General features: G+C 34.7%; 1 protein-coding gene across 3 annotated transcripts in view; it reads right to left on the reverse strand.

Moving 5' to 3' along the window:
- The window catches only part of shank3a (SH3 and multiple ankyrin repeat domains 3a), a 569169-nt gene that overhangs the window by 516314 nt on the left and 39040 nt on the right, over positions 1-13815 (reverse strand). The window contains exon 1 of one of the 3 annotated variants that reach the window (XM_073930231.1): positions 1166-1317. The exons of the other annotated variants lie outside the window; for them this stretch is intronic. The gene's annotated coding sequence lies outside the window, so the exon portion shown is untranslated. Of the gene's footprint in view, positions 1-1165; positions 1318-13815 lie in introns of those variants that run through there. 3 annotated transcript variants of the gene reach the window in all.

A 13815-nucleotide genomic window follows, 5' to 3' on the forward strand; every position in this document is an offset into this window, starting at 1 on the left:
TTAGTCCCTTTATTAATCAGGAGTCACCACAGCGGCATGAAACGGCAACTTATCCAACATATTTTTTACACAGCAGATGCCCTTCCAGCTCCAACCCAACATTGGGAAACACCCATAAACTCTAACATTCACACACATACACTGCGGCCAATTTAGCTTATTCAATTCACCAATAGCGCATGTATTTGGACTGCCGGGGAAACTGAAGCACCAGGACGAAGCCCAAACAACACGGAGAGAACATGCAAACTCCACACAGAAATGCCAACTGACCCTCATTCTTGCTGTGAGGCGATCATGCTACATGCTGCCCAATCTAAAGCCAAATCCAGACTAATGCATTTTCATTTACAATGAAATGCATGTTTTTTCTCTCTGTTATGTTATGTTGTCATGTTGTGTTGATGTTAATAGTATTAATAACAGTAGCCATTTTCCCTTTTAAAACATTATATATCAGCATTCATTTAAAAAATACATTAGTTGTAGGCATCAAAAAAACTTTTTTTTTTGTTTGTTTCAAAATGTAACACTGCATTGCCAAGCCAAAACCAAAAATCCTTAACAGCCATCACCATTTCAACATTTTATGTACATCAGAAATAATTTTCAATAGTAAAATGACATGACTAGAACTCAAACTGCAGGACAAAAGCTCCTAACCACTGCAAAAACAGCACCACAAAACATTCTGAGAAACCAGAAGGCAACAACTGAGCATGACCAACACTCTTAAAGAAACAGTGCTTCAATGAAACACCATTTAAAGGGTTAGTTCACTATAAAAAAACACCTCATATACTCTCCCTCGTGTGGTTTTAAACATTTATGAGACTCTTTCTTCTGTTGAACACAAAAGAGGATATTTTAAAAGAAGTTGGCACTAAGTGACTTCAATAGTAGTAAAATATACTATGGAAGTTAATAAGTGCCATCAACGAGCATACTTTTTAATAACTTTATTTGTGAGTGTTCAACATAAGAAAGAAACTCAAATAGGTTTAACAAATGAAGGGTGAGTAAGTCCAAAATAACAAGCTCTGGTCAAGGATAAATTTTACTTCATCAACATCACTCAACTAACAACATAATAAGCTTAATACCAGCAAAAACTAATTCACAAAAATAAATGCAGGTAGTTTTTACAGCACACATCACACAGTACCTTGATTATAAGCAGATCTCAACCAGAGTAATCCAAAATGTTCATCTCTTAGTCGCAAAAAGCACAACCGGAGTCCATCCGTGAACAGACTGTACGAAAGAGACGGAGCGAAAGAGAGGAGGAGGAACAGGTAACGCATTCACCTGTGGGCCAGCGATCAGACGGCAATCAGACACAGCATGAGACCCATTGAGAGCGAGTGCAGAGGCTGGTCCCAGGTCAGTGAACAGGCCGATGCGAGCTCACATTGCCCTCCTGTGTGTAGCTGATAGCGGGGCAGCGTAAGAGGATCCGTACTTAGTCAGGGATGAAAACAATACCTGCTCGCTCAAGCTACACGGGCTGCTTTTCTATGGTGGCGGGGCAGCCAGTCAAATAGACCTGTCAACACACTGCTGTTATGGGAAGATACAGGCTTCCTCTTTGAGCTGTACTTGGGGATGAATGCACATAAGCAGAGACTAATGAAAACTGTATGCTGTGGTGTAAATTGCTGAATAACTTCAGACTGAAATATACTACACGCCGAGTCAGTAGTGGTGTCTATTTTTGTAAAATTGAATTATTATTACTATTTATATACAGTTGGAATTAATTATTAGCCCTCTTGTTAAAATTTAATTCTTTTATACATTTATTTAATTTCGGTTTATTGGAAAGAAGATTTTTTTCAACACAATTCAAACTTAATAGTTTTAGGTCCCTATAATACATGCAGCGCAATAAGGTACAAGTATGGCACGATTTGTTGCCATTTTCAGATGAGGGCAACCCTGATTTTTACGTTTTTTGCCACGTTGTTTAAATAGTAGGGATGTAACGGTATCAGAATTTCACAGTTTAAAAATACCTCGGTATGAATGGCATGGCACGGTATTTATTTACAGGAAAAAGAAAACTTATGAAAAGACTCTAAAAAAAGTGCCAAAAGTGTTTATTTACCTTAGCGCTGGACATATCAATAGCCCCTTTCACACATACAGACCTTTCTGGAAAATTGCCGGCAATTTTCCGGAAAGGTTGTATGTGTGAACAGGTCCTTTTTGAAAATACCGGTAAATTCGTTCTGGCTATTTTCCGGAAAGAGAAGTTGTAACATTACCGGCAATTTGCCGGAATGCTGCGCTGTGTGAATGCAGAAGGAAGATTCCCGTAATAAGCGCGTGCACGTCTAGAACGTGCTGACGTGAGACGTCTGCTTTAGCCAATCACAACAGTCAGACGCATTTACGTCCGCGCGGTTTGTGAGGATAAAAGCCTTTGAATATTTTTCCAGACACATTTAGCTGCTAGAAGTTAGTCAGATCACGTTTATATGTTCTTCTTAATGCCAACTGTGTAAATAATCATCGATGAGATGCTTATGATAAGCCGTTGTTTGTTTACCTTCAAGCTTTGCGTGCGCCTATGAGCGCCAGCACACGCACATATTATGAACATCTCGACATGCGAAAGTGATCCTGCGAAAGTTGTTCACAATATTGATCATCCACAGAGTTTGTAATTTAGTCAAATGTTTACAAATACAAGCGCAGCCGTTTAAAGCTCATTTGTGGTGAATGATGTCAGAATTTACCGGTATTTTGGAATGGATGTGTGAATGCTCTTTTCCGGAAAATTTCCGTAACGTCCTTGCCTGTGTGAACAGCGCTTTTTTCAATATACTGGTAAAGTCTTTCCGGAAATTTTCCAGATATTTACCGGTATCACTGTGTGAAAGGGGCTATTGACATACAAATTTCGAAAAAGGAACTTAAATTTTTCAATTTTAATAACAAAAAAACTATTAAACCATATTAAAAAAATAAAGTTTCAATTTAGTATTGTTGAAAACTCATCACATTTAACATTTAATCACTCACTCACTTAGATAGAGATGGGTTTTTTAAGGAAAAGTATCATATAACTATTATCTGGTAAAAGCTGGGATCTCTGGGCATGTCCCCTGCAGCAGAAAAAAAACCCTCTCATTTGGAGGTTTCTGGGACAGAGAGATATGATTTAGCCAAGGTTGACAGAATTGGGTAACTTTGTGCATTGTCTTTCCACCAGGACAAGCCATGAGTGAGATAGAGGTCTCTTTGCGGTACAAGTCAATGTCTGCATCAATCTAACAAGTGTGCTGTGTTCTGCAGTCCCCATGACTTATTTTAGTCTTATTCCCCGACTTATATTTCACCACAGTCTGGCAGTACCCGCATATTGTTTTTTTCTTTATCTGTCACCTTTTCTCCTTTTTCGTATCTTTTTAGAAAGAAACCGAAATGCTTCCACACATCCGATTTAAAACCCGCTTTAGGTTCGATCATTTCCAGCTCTTTTTCTTCCCCACTACTAGCAACACACTCCATTTCCACATTACTGGATCTGTAGTGACAACAGACCACAAAGGATGATGGCCACGCCTACTCTAATGGGAATTGTAGTTCCCGCTACCTCCCGTTCGCTTCATTCGCCTAAGCAAACTTTTCTAAGAAATATAGTTTTATTGAGTCATGCGACTACGGTAGTATTGAAAAAAAAATACTATTGTGGTATGACGGTATTTACAATATTGTTACATCCCTATTAAATAGCAAATCCATTTGGGCTACTTTGTGGACTCATAAATGTGCTGAAAAGGAGGTGTGTTAAGGCACATTGTTGGCATGTTGCCATTTTGAGGAACTGAAATAGAACATGCTGTTGACCAACTGAAAGCTGCTCTAAAGTCCAGCGCAGAGCACATTAGCTACACGCCTATGCATGTCCAAATGCTTGCACATTACTTAATCGACACAGGATGTACAGCTATACACAAATATCTTTACACCTTCATCTCGGCTGGGCTTTTTTAGTTTATTTATGACAATTTGCTTTTGTTTAATTTTTCTACTTTTAGCAGTATTATTTATTATACGCATATTTATATTTGTTTTATGAAAAACAAGTTTAGATTTGTCCACCTGTCGGGTTTTGGAGACGTATACATCACTATATGAGCCATAAGAGAAGGGTGTGTGTTTGGATATAACAAAATTTTTTGAACACATTTCATTATTATTGATTATTTATTCGTTTGCTGAAAATTAGAACTGAATTTAGAAATTAGTTCTGAAACCTATCTTTACGCTTAACAAACAAAATTAAATATGTAGGCTAATGGATGTCTTCAGTGGAGTGTGTACAACACCATTTCTTACTCCACAAAAGTAAATGAGTAAAGTAAAGAGTAAAGTAAAGTAAACAGAAGGTAAATCGGCCGAATGGAGGAGAAGTTAAAGCGGGTCGTTCTTTATCCTGAAGTGTTCAGTTTCCACTTACAAAGTCCACCATGTAGGAAATGTGCCTACTCAAATGACTCTTAAAGGGAATGAGAGATGAGACTCTGATTGGTTTAACGCACGTTATGTTCAAAACTCGGCCATTAAGTGAATAAGCACAACCTTGTTAGACCAAGTGCCAGGGTGCGGAGCTTATTTTTCCATTCCTAAAATAGCAAAAGGGAATTCGGAATAGAGCCCTACATAACTCATTTCTAATAACTGACTTCTTTTATCTTTGCCATGATGACAGTACGTAATATTTTACTATATAATTTTCATCATTTTAACACTTAACTGTATATACTTTTGTATTATTGAGTCATTTTTTTTTCTGGGCAACAAATTAAAAGTCTGAGTTTCTTTTCTTTTTTGTAATAGTGAGTAAAGGTTTCTGGGAGAAAATTACAATTCTAATCTTCCTCTCAAGAGTTTTTTCTCTTAATTCTGAGATTTTCTTTCTTTCAGAAAAAAAAAAGCGACATCAAATTTCAAGACGGCCTGTAAACCTGCAATTGCAAGAATAATTTTTGAGAATTAAAGACATCATTGCAAGATGTCAACTAGGGCCACTGCAAACTTCACTGCCGATGCTCATGCCGCCTTCATGGGAACGAAAGTGAAAAGCGGGGGGATAGGGGGATCGTTGGGTCGTTCGGGGTGTCGCACCACAGCCGAAAGTGAAGAGCAGGGTGGCGTGGCGTGGCTTGGTGTCGCAGGAAGAGAAGGGGGTAGTTTGCGGATGCCTGACCAGCTAGGTTGCCTCTATGGATGTGTCTGCCCTGATGTCAACTCAAAGTAACAAAAAAAAATTGGACTAAACAAATATAAACTCAATAATATTAGAAATATTTTTATTTTTTTTTAACTCAAAATTTAGTAATAATAACTGCAACATAAACTTAAAATACAATTGCCATATATTTATAGATTTAGAAATATAGAAACAATCTCTAAAAATAATATGCATAATTGATAAACGAAGTTAATAAAAAATATTATTTATTTAATAAAAAGTAGATATAAATTCACAATAAATTATAATAATAATAAAGCTACATTTAAGATAAATGTCTACCTCTTCTATCGTTTATTTATTTTTCATTCATTTTTCAGTTCCTTAATTTTTTATTTTTTGCTAGAAACCGGCTTCCATATCCTCGAGTCATGTAAGTTAAGCCATAAATTCTCATTTGCGAACAATTTCTTTAATTTAATGCAGTGTGTTTGTGCTGATGAATCCGTGCGAGTGTTGAATGAGACCACGGTTTCTTAAATTAGATTTCTCAGAAAGAAAGGTAACGTAAACCTTCATTAATTATACATTCTACCAATCCTCGTTTGTATCCGTCCACCTCTGTCTGGGAGTGTTGGCAGCGGAATACTGATCCTGCATTTGCTGCATTATGTATAGTATGTACAGTGTGAACATTTTCTGTATGTCGAGAAATCCCAGATGACCCTCTCATTATGCAAGCAGAGCTCAAGACACACATTCAATTTTACAGTGTCATTATTCTATATTTTCAGCGTGACTCTTAAATCTAAAACAATAATCATCAATGAATGTCAGCATGGAGTTTGCATGTTCTTTCTGTGTCGGCGTGGGTTTCCTCCTGTGCTCCGTTTCCCCCACAGTCCAAAGACATGCGATAGAGGTGAATTGGGTGAACTAAATGTCCGTAGTGTATGTGTGTGTACAAGAGTGTATTGATGTTTCTCAGAGATGGGTTGCTGCTGGAAGTGCATTCGCTGCGTAAAACATATGCTGGATAAGTTGGCAGTTCATTTCACTGTGGCGACCCCAGAGATTAAAAGGACTAAGCCAAAAAGAAAATGAATGAAAAAATAAATACACAGTTAAAATTACAATTATTAAACACCTTAGATTCTTTTTTTCTTTTTTAAATAGTTCCCAAATTAAGTTTACCAGAGCAAGGAATTTTTCAGTGTGTCTGATAATATTTTTTCTTCTGGAGAAAGTCTTATTTGTTTTATTTCGGCTAGAATAAAAAGCAGTTTTAATTTTTTTTTAATTTTAAGATCAAAATTATTAGCCCCTTTGAGCTTTAAATTTTTTGACTGTCTACAGAACAAACTATTAGGTTTAGTAATGTGTTGAGAAAATCTTCTGTCCGTTAAACTGAAATTGGGGAAAAAAATAAATAGGGGGGCTTATATATATATATATTATACGAGTTTGCATGTTCTCCCATGTTCGTGTGGGTTTCCTCCGGGTGCTCCGGTTTCCCCCACAGTCCAAAGACATGCACTAGGTGAATTGGGTAAGCTAAATTGTTCATAGTGTATGTATGTGATTGAGTGTGTATGGATGCTTCCCAGTGATGGGTTGCAGCTGGAAGGGCATAAAACATATGCTGGATAAGTTGGCGGTTTATTCCGCTGCATGTGCTGACCCCAGATTAATAAAGGGACTAAGCCAAAAAGAAAAGAAAAGAATAAATCCATACACACAATGATTGCCTAATTACCCTAACTTGCCTAGCTACTCTAATTAACCCAGTAAAAATTGCAGTTTAAGCTAAATACTAGTATCTTGAAATATCTAGTCAAATTTGATGTACTGTCATTATGGTGAAGATAAAATAAATCAGTTATTAGAAATGAGTTTTTAAAACTATTATGTTTAGAAATGTGTTGACAAAATCTTCTTTCAGTTAAACAGAAATTAGGGAAGAATATACAAGGGGGCTAATAATTCAGACTTGTTGGAACTTGTTAGGAATAAAAATGTACCTTTTGAAAAGGTACCTTTTTTATTTTGTACCTTGATTTTGTATCTTTTTAAAGGGTTTGCTAAAATGGAAAAGTTTTTATTTTGTCATCTTTATACTAAACTATGACAGTGCTAACCATCATCTCAGTTTTCAACAAGAAAGCAGTATCAGACATACACACACACATACAGAGAGACACACACAGTTTCAGTCGCGTTTAGATTCGTGAAATTAGCTGCTAATAGATGTCCATGTGTCTGCTGGATGGTCATTTCACAGCATGCACAACTTTATGAGCTTTCATAACTCTGAAATGAGACTCATAAAACTTTAGCGGGAGGTGATAGCATCCCCTAGATGCACGTTAGGTCACAATAACAACAGAGGAAAGGCAAGGTCTTCACTGTATAAATATTGCCACTTAAAACTGTTTAATATTATAATATAAACAAGCACAAACTCTTTTGTGCATCCACCCACACCAACACAAACATCATGTATACTGTAGTCTAAAACAAACCTGAAATAGTTGATGGCACAATGATGTGAAAGAGAACCGTGAATTTAATTAAATGAGTTCATTTCTCTCACACATGAAAAAGTTCAGCTTAAAGGGATAGTTCACCTCAAGAAATGAAAATTCTGTAAATATTTACTTTTCCTTCACTTTTTTTAAGCCTTCTTTCTTCTGTTGAACACATAATATTTTTTAAAGAAAGACAAACACTGTCATTGTTGTGGGTGTTTGCGCTCTTTCTGTGGTGTTTGTTGTGGTCACATGGTTATATTTTGCTTAATGCTGCGGTCACACTAAAGTTTGTGCGTGCGAATTTCTGTTGTACGGTGCTGCGAAAAGGGTGGGAATAAACAAGATGATTAGACATTAAAAAAGCAAGCGATTGGTTCATGTTTTAAATTCTAGTTCAGAGAGGTCATGTTTTGGTCTTCAAATGGTCTCACACAATCATGTGATGTAATCTTGCAGGTCAGAGTTCACCAAACAAACTTTCCAAAGCAACAAACTTGACGCACAAGCTTGCGTTTCCGGTCTGATGCATTTGCATGTGTATGAATGGAAGTCTATAGGGCGAAAAGTTCAGTGTGACCGCAGCTTTACTCCGCGTGACTTTGTTGTGATCATGTGAGGTCATTAGCTAACGCCATACAGCTGATCTGATCAGCCGCTTCAGCTGTTGAATTTCAGCTGCGCATATATCGGTGCGGAAAATCCTTTGCTTTGTTGTCAGTTTATTATTGTTTGTTTATGGTGTCTCTGTGTTTCGCCAAGACAACAAACAGTGGGCAGGGCTTCGGTGAGCATGTCACAGATTTTCTACAATCATATTTTATTTTGGTAAAACAAGCATAATCTAGAGCCCTTTGCCTTTTATATACACCACTGCTGATACCAAGTGATCAACTAGAAGTCAAGGTAATATTTGATGTTCCTAAAACTTGGATAGGCAACAAGACTTACTTGTCAGGCGGTGTAATACAAGTTAGTATGACTAGTAACATCAATAAAATCTATTACCATGGAGGAAATAAATAAAACCTGGCGTTCTGATGACATTTTAGAGGAGTTATATCATCTCCCAGCATGTGGACCAGACTTTATAGCAAAGAAATGTCTGTAAAATACCTGCTGAAGGCCTCCTGTGGTTCAGCTCAGAGTGCGATTCCTCCCTAAAGACAGAGTGTTTATCTACTTCTCAAACATGCTGTGAGAGTGAATGAAGTCGCACAAAAGAAGAGATGATCTGCTAATAAACACCATTTACCGTGCAGAGAATTTCACACACACACACACTCCATTTCTCCATTCCATGATCCCTTTGGGACACGGTGTGACAACATGTAATGGCCAGACGATGAAACAGTAATCCTTTTATTTTTTTATACACACGCACGCACACACACACAAACACACAAACACACGCACATGCACATGCACATGCACATGCATACGCACACGCACACACGCACACACACATATCCACAAAAATATCTGAATGACAACCACATAGCAAAAACAAATAAATAAATAAATAAACACACATCTGCAATTTTTTAAAATATAAAGTGGTAGCTATTAATACTTAGGTGCAGTTTTATATGTTAATTCAGAATTCAATATTCATAATTCATTTATTTTAATAAGGACTAGTCTAGGACTATCACTGAGTAAATCATGTGTTTTTATTTATTAATAAATGCATTTGCTATTTAAACAGCGGGCTGCAAAACGTGAAAACGACTCTTGCGCCAAGCTGAAACTAGCAAACAACAATTGCGTCACGCGTTGCGAAATATACAACTATCTCAATGAAACCCCCAGTGATTTTACAAGAGAGAAGTTGTGGAAGTATGGTGAATATTTTCTTTCTGACCAGCAGTGTCTTGCTTTAGGGGCTGGGTTAGAATATATGCTCAGTACAATAACCATTATGACTATGAAAAGTCTTTATAATGATGCATGTGTGTGAGTGTGTGTGTGTGTGTGTGTGTGTGTGTGTGTGTGTGTGTGTGTGTGTGTTTCTCTCAGGCCTGTGGAGGATGAGCAGAGACAGATCTCTGTGTTCTGCTCTGCTGCTCTTAATGAGCTTATAGGACTGTAGCTGAAATCTTTCTGCTGGTTCACAAACACACACAGACACACAGACACAGACACACACACAGGATGAGAAGCAGACGCATAAATCAGCAGCATGTGTTCATTTAATAGATTCAATAAAAAGCCATGTCTATTCCTCTTCCTAACCTGCTGTCTCCGGTTTTGACTTTCATTCACAATGAGAACACTGGAATATCCTTGCTTGCTTTGTTGTTGTTTTTTTACTATGGTACAGTACAGTGGGCCCTGTTTTAAAGTGGCATTTAGAGTGAGAATGGGACAATTTTTCTGGAGGAAAAAATTATTTTCTTTCGATGTTCTCTTCTGGTCTACATTCGGTATTATATTATAATATATTATACTATATATTATTATATTATACTATATTATATTATATTATATTATATTATATTATATTATATTATATTATATTATATTATATTATATTGTTTTAACTTTTTTTGCTTTAATTATATTAAATTTGTTATATTAAATTATTATATAAATAAAAAATATAAATTATTTTTTATTTAATGTAATTAATTATATTCATAACTGCATTTATTATAATTATTTTAAACACATGATCATGATAAAACCATTAAACAAAAACTAATAAACAAACAAACATTTGCAGCAAACACAAATTAAAATCTTACTGAAAGAAAAATTTTAAATTCCAAAAAATAAATAAATAATAATAATAATGATAATAATTAAACAATAACAAATCTAATAAATAATAAAACAAAAAACAATAAAAGAAATAATAAAAGAAAATATAAAAGAAAATAAATAATTATATAAAATGAAATAAATTATTAAATTAACAATGAAATTTAATTAAACAATAAAATAAAATAAAATAAAATAAAATAAAATTAAATTAAATTAAATTAAATTAAATTAAATTAAATTAAATTAAATTAAATTAAATTAAATTAAATTAAATTAAATTAAATTAAATTAAGTCTATGTTTGGCAAAAAACAATTATGCAGTCCCCCCAAAAAATGGTCAGTTTTCTACAATATAAGCCTTGTATATCCCCTAATATGTTGGTTAAAGTCAAATAAAAATGACACATTATGTGCCACAGACAGTCAACGAAAATCATTTAACCAATCAAGCACAAAACTCACAGCCCATTAGCCTCTCATGTAAGAACAGGAAGAAAAGCTCAGGGTCCACTAATTATATGTCTGCTTTTACAATTCAAGAGTCACTTGGAGGAAATAAGCCTGATATGAAATCACATCAGCAATTCAACATAGATCTGAAGCCTGAGTAAAAGGAGGATGAAGATCAAGACATACACGCACGCACACACACACACACACACACACACACACACACACACACACACACACACACACAGGAGCATTATGAAAAATATTTTAAAGACTGAATATTATATTATATTATATTATATTATATTATATTATATTATATTATATTATATTATATTATTCTCTTGTCTCTTGAGCTTTTACCTTTAGCTTTGCTTCTAGCCTAATTTGGCAAAAAATATTACTTTTAAAAATATTACTTTTAATTACACTTCTGGTATCCGTTTGGAAAATTAAAAATATCATTATTTTACACTACATCATATTATACTTTTGACTCTTTATTTTTACATTAATTTCTTTATTGTACTTTAAATACATGTTTGGCGTGGCATTTATGACAACAAAACAAAACAGTAAAAATAATTTAATTCGATTTACTTACATTTTAAAAATTCAATAAAAACATTAAATAAAATGGAATTAACTTAAAATAAATATAATAAGAAAATTAAAAACACAAAACAAAATGTAAAAAAAATAAAAGAAACTTAATTTAACTTAATTCAATTGAAAAAAATTCAAACTAAACAAAGAGAATTTAATTTACTTAAATAAAAAAAATTGTTAAAAAATAAACATAAAAAATAAATATATGTGCAAAAATAAGAAACACAAAACTAAACAAAACAACATAAAATAATATTAAACAAAATAAAATAAATAAAATTAAAAATGTTAAAATGTTATGAAAATTAAATTAAATATATTTGCAAAAAAAAACACAAAAAAAACCTAAACAAAACAAAAAAACTAAATAAAATAAATAATTAAAAATGAACAAAATTAAATCACATTCTTGGCCTTTATTTGGCAAAAGAACTTTACAGTCATACTAAAATGTTATGTCTGGTTTATAAATTTTCTAGAATCGCTCAGAGAAAATGAGTGAAGGCCAATGTGAAATCATACCAGTAATTCAAAACAGCTCTGAATCGATCAAGATTTGCTTCCATCGACACGTATACCAACACACGCACACACAAACAGCATTTTTTGAGTAATGAAGGCAGAGGAAAGTGTGTCCTTAAATGACTAAAGACCTGCTCTCCTCCTCCGTCCACCAGTGTCATACAACTGAGGCTGTAGTGATAAACGGCGAGCAGACAAATAAATAAATAAAATCAAAGAAAATCGACTCCATCATGACACCTCTGATTACAAGAGCAGCTTCAGGCTTTCTGACAAAGTTCAGGTCATACCATACTTGTTTCCATTAATATGGAAATGGAAGAAAGTGAGGAGTTTTCTGTGATCAGACGAGCAGAATGACAAACAGTTAAAGATAATACATGCTGACGTTCAGGATAATCAATGCTGGCAGGGTTATTTACAGGAAGGAGGACTAGGAGTTATTCAGGCAAGACATTGGGTTAGGAAAATGAATAGTTATAACCCTATAAGTTCCACAGTTGATTGCTTGCATTGAGAATTGTACAAATGTTGTTGTTGTTGTTGTTTTTATTTATGTGCTTAACATCTTACAGATGATCTATACTTTTCAAAATATATACAGTTGAAGTCAGAATTATTAACCCCCTTTTGAATTTTTTGTTATTTTTGAAATATTTACCAAATGATGTTTAACAGAGCAAGGATATTTTCACAGTATGTCTGATAATATTTTTTCTTGTGGAGAAAGTCTTTTTTGTTTTATTTCGGCTAGAATAAAAGCAGTTTTTAAATTTTTTTTTAAACACCATTTTAAGGACAAAATTATTAGCCCATTTGAGATCGTTTTTTTTTTTCTACAGTCTTCAGAACAAACCATTGTTATACAATAGCTTGCCTAATTACTCTAACCTGCCTACCCTAACCTTATTAAAGGGCCACAAAACCCCGTTTCAGCAAGATGTTTTCACACCTCTAGTTTGGAAAAAGGCAGGAAAGTGGGCGTGTCCAGCTCTGTTTAGATGGGAGTATTGGAGGAGGGAAAGAGGGAAGGTGCATAAGAATTTGCATAAAAATGGGTGTTTCGATTTGCGCACACGCTGATTTTACAGAGGCAAAACACACAGACATAGGGCAGAAAGACAGTGACTGTGTTTACATAGTCATCAGTAATCGACAAACGAGATATTTGATTCGAGGAACTGCTGGAAACGTGTATTTTTAATGCAATGTTTGATACCGCACGGCGAATGAGAGAAAAAAAAAACACTCCATTTCTCGGAAACTTAGATGCACTCAGTAGGTAGTGTCAAAAAGCTGTGTGTGTTATTCCTGTCACAAAATGCTGTGAAAATCTTACACGATGGTAATAGTTTGATTGCGGTGTTTACATGTTTAAACTCAGAGAGCAGCACTTACAGTGGATCTTTCAGTCTACAATATTGTAGTGATATTAACGTACTGTAAACTTTAGTAACTTAGAAATCATTTGCCTAAGGTCCATCTTTAAACACTGAAAGACTACTGCTGACAATACGAACTAACTTTGCCATCTGAATAAACAAACAAAGACCACTGATCGTTCACCTACCAAATCTGTAGAGACAGGACAATCAACACCAACTGGAGCCGCATCTTTATTAAAAGGAGACAAGTGACAAATGCGGATTTCACCACTTCCAGATGAAAAAAGCTCTCGGATAAACAATGTTCCTCAGACACATATTTCTGTCGCGCATCGCAGGCACTGTATTCCA

The sequence above is a fragment of the Danio rerio genome, chromosome 18 (assembly GCF_049306965.1).
Source record: "Danio rerio strain Tuebingen ecotype United States chromosome 18, GRCz12tu, whole genome shotgun sequence".
In the NCBI taxonomy this organism is placed as follows: domain Eukaryota; kingdom Metazoa; phylum Chordata; class Actinopteri; order Cypriniformes; family Danionidae; genus Danio; species Danio rerio.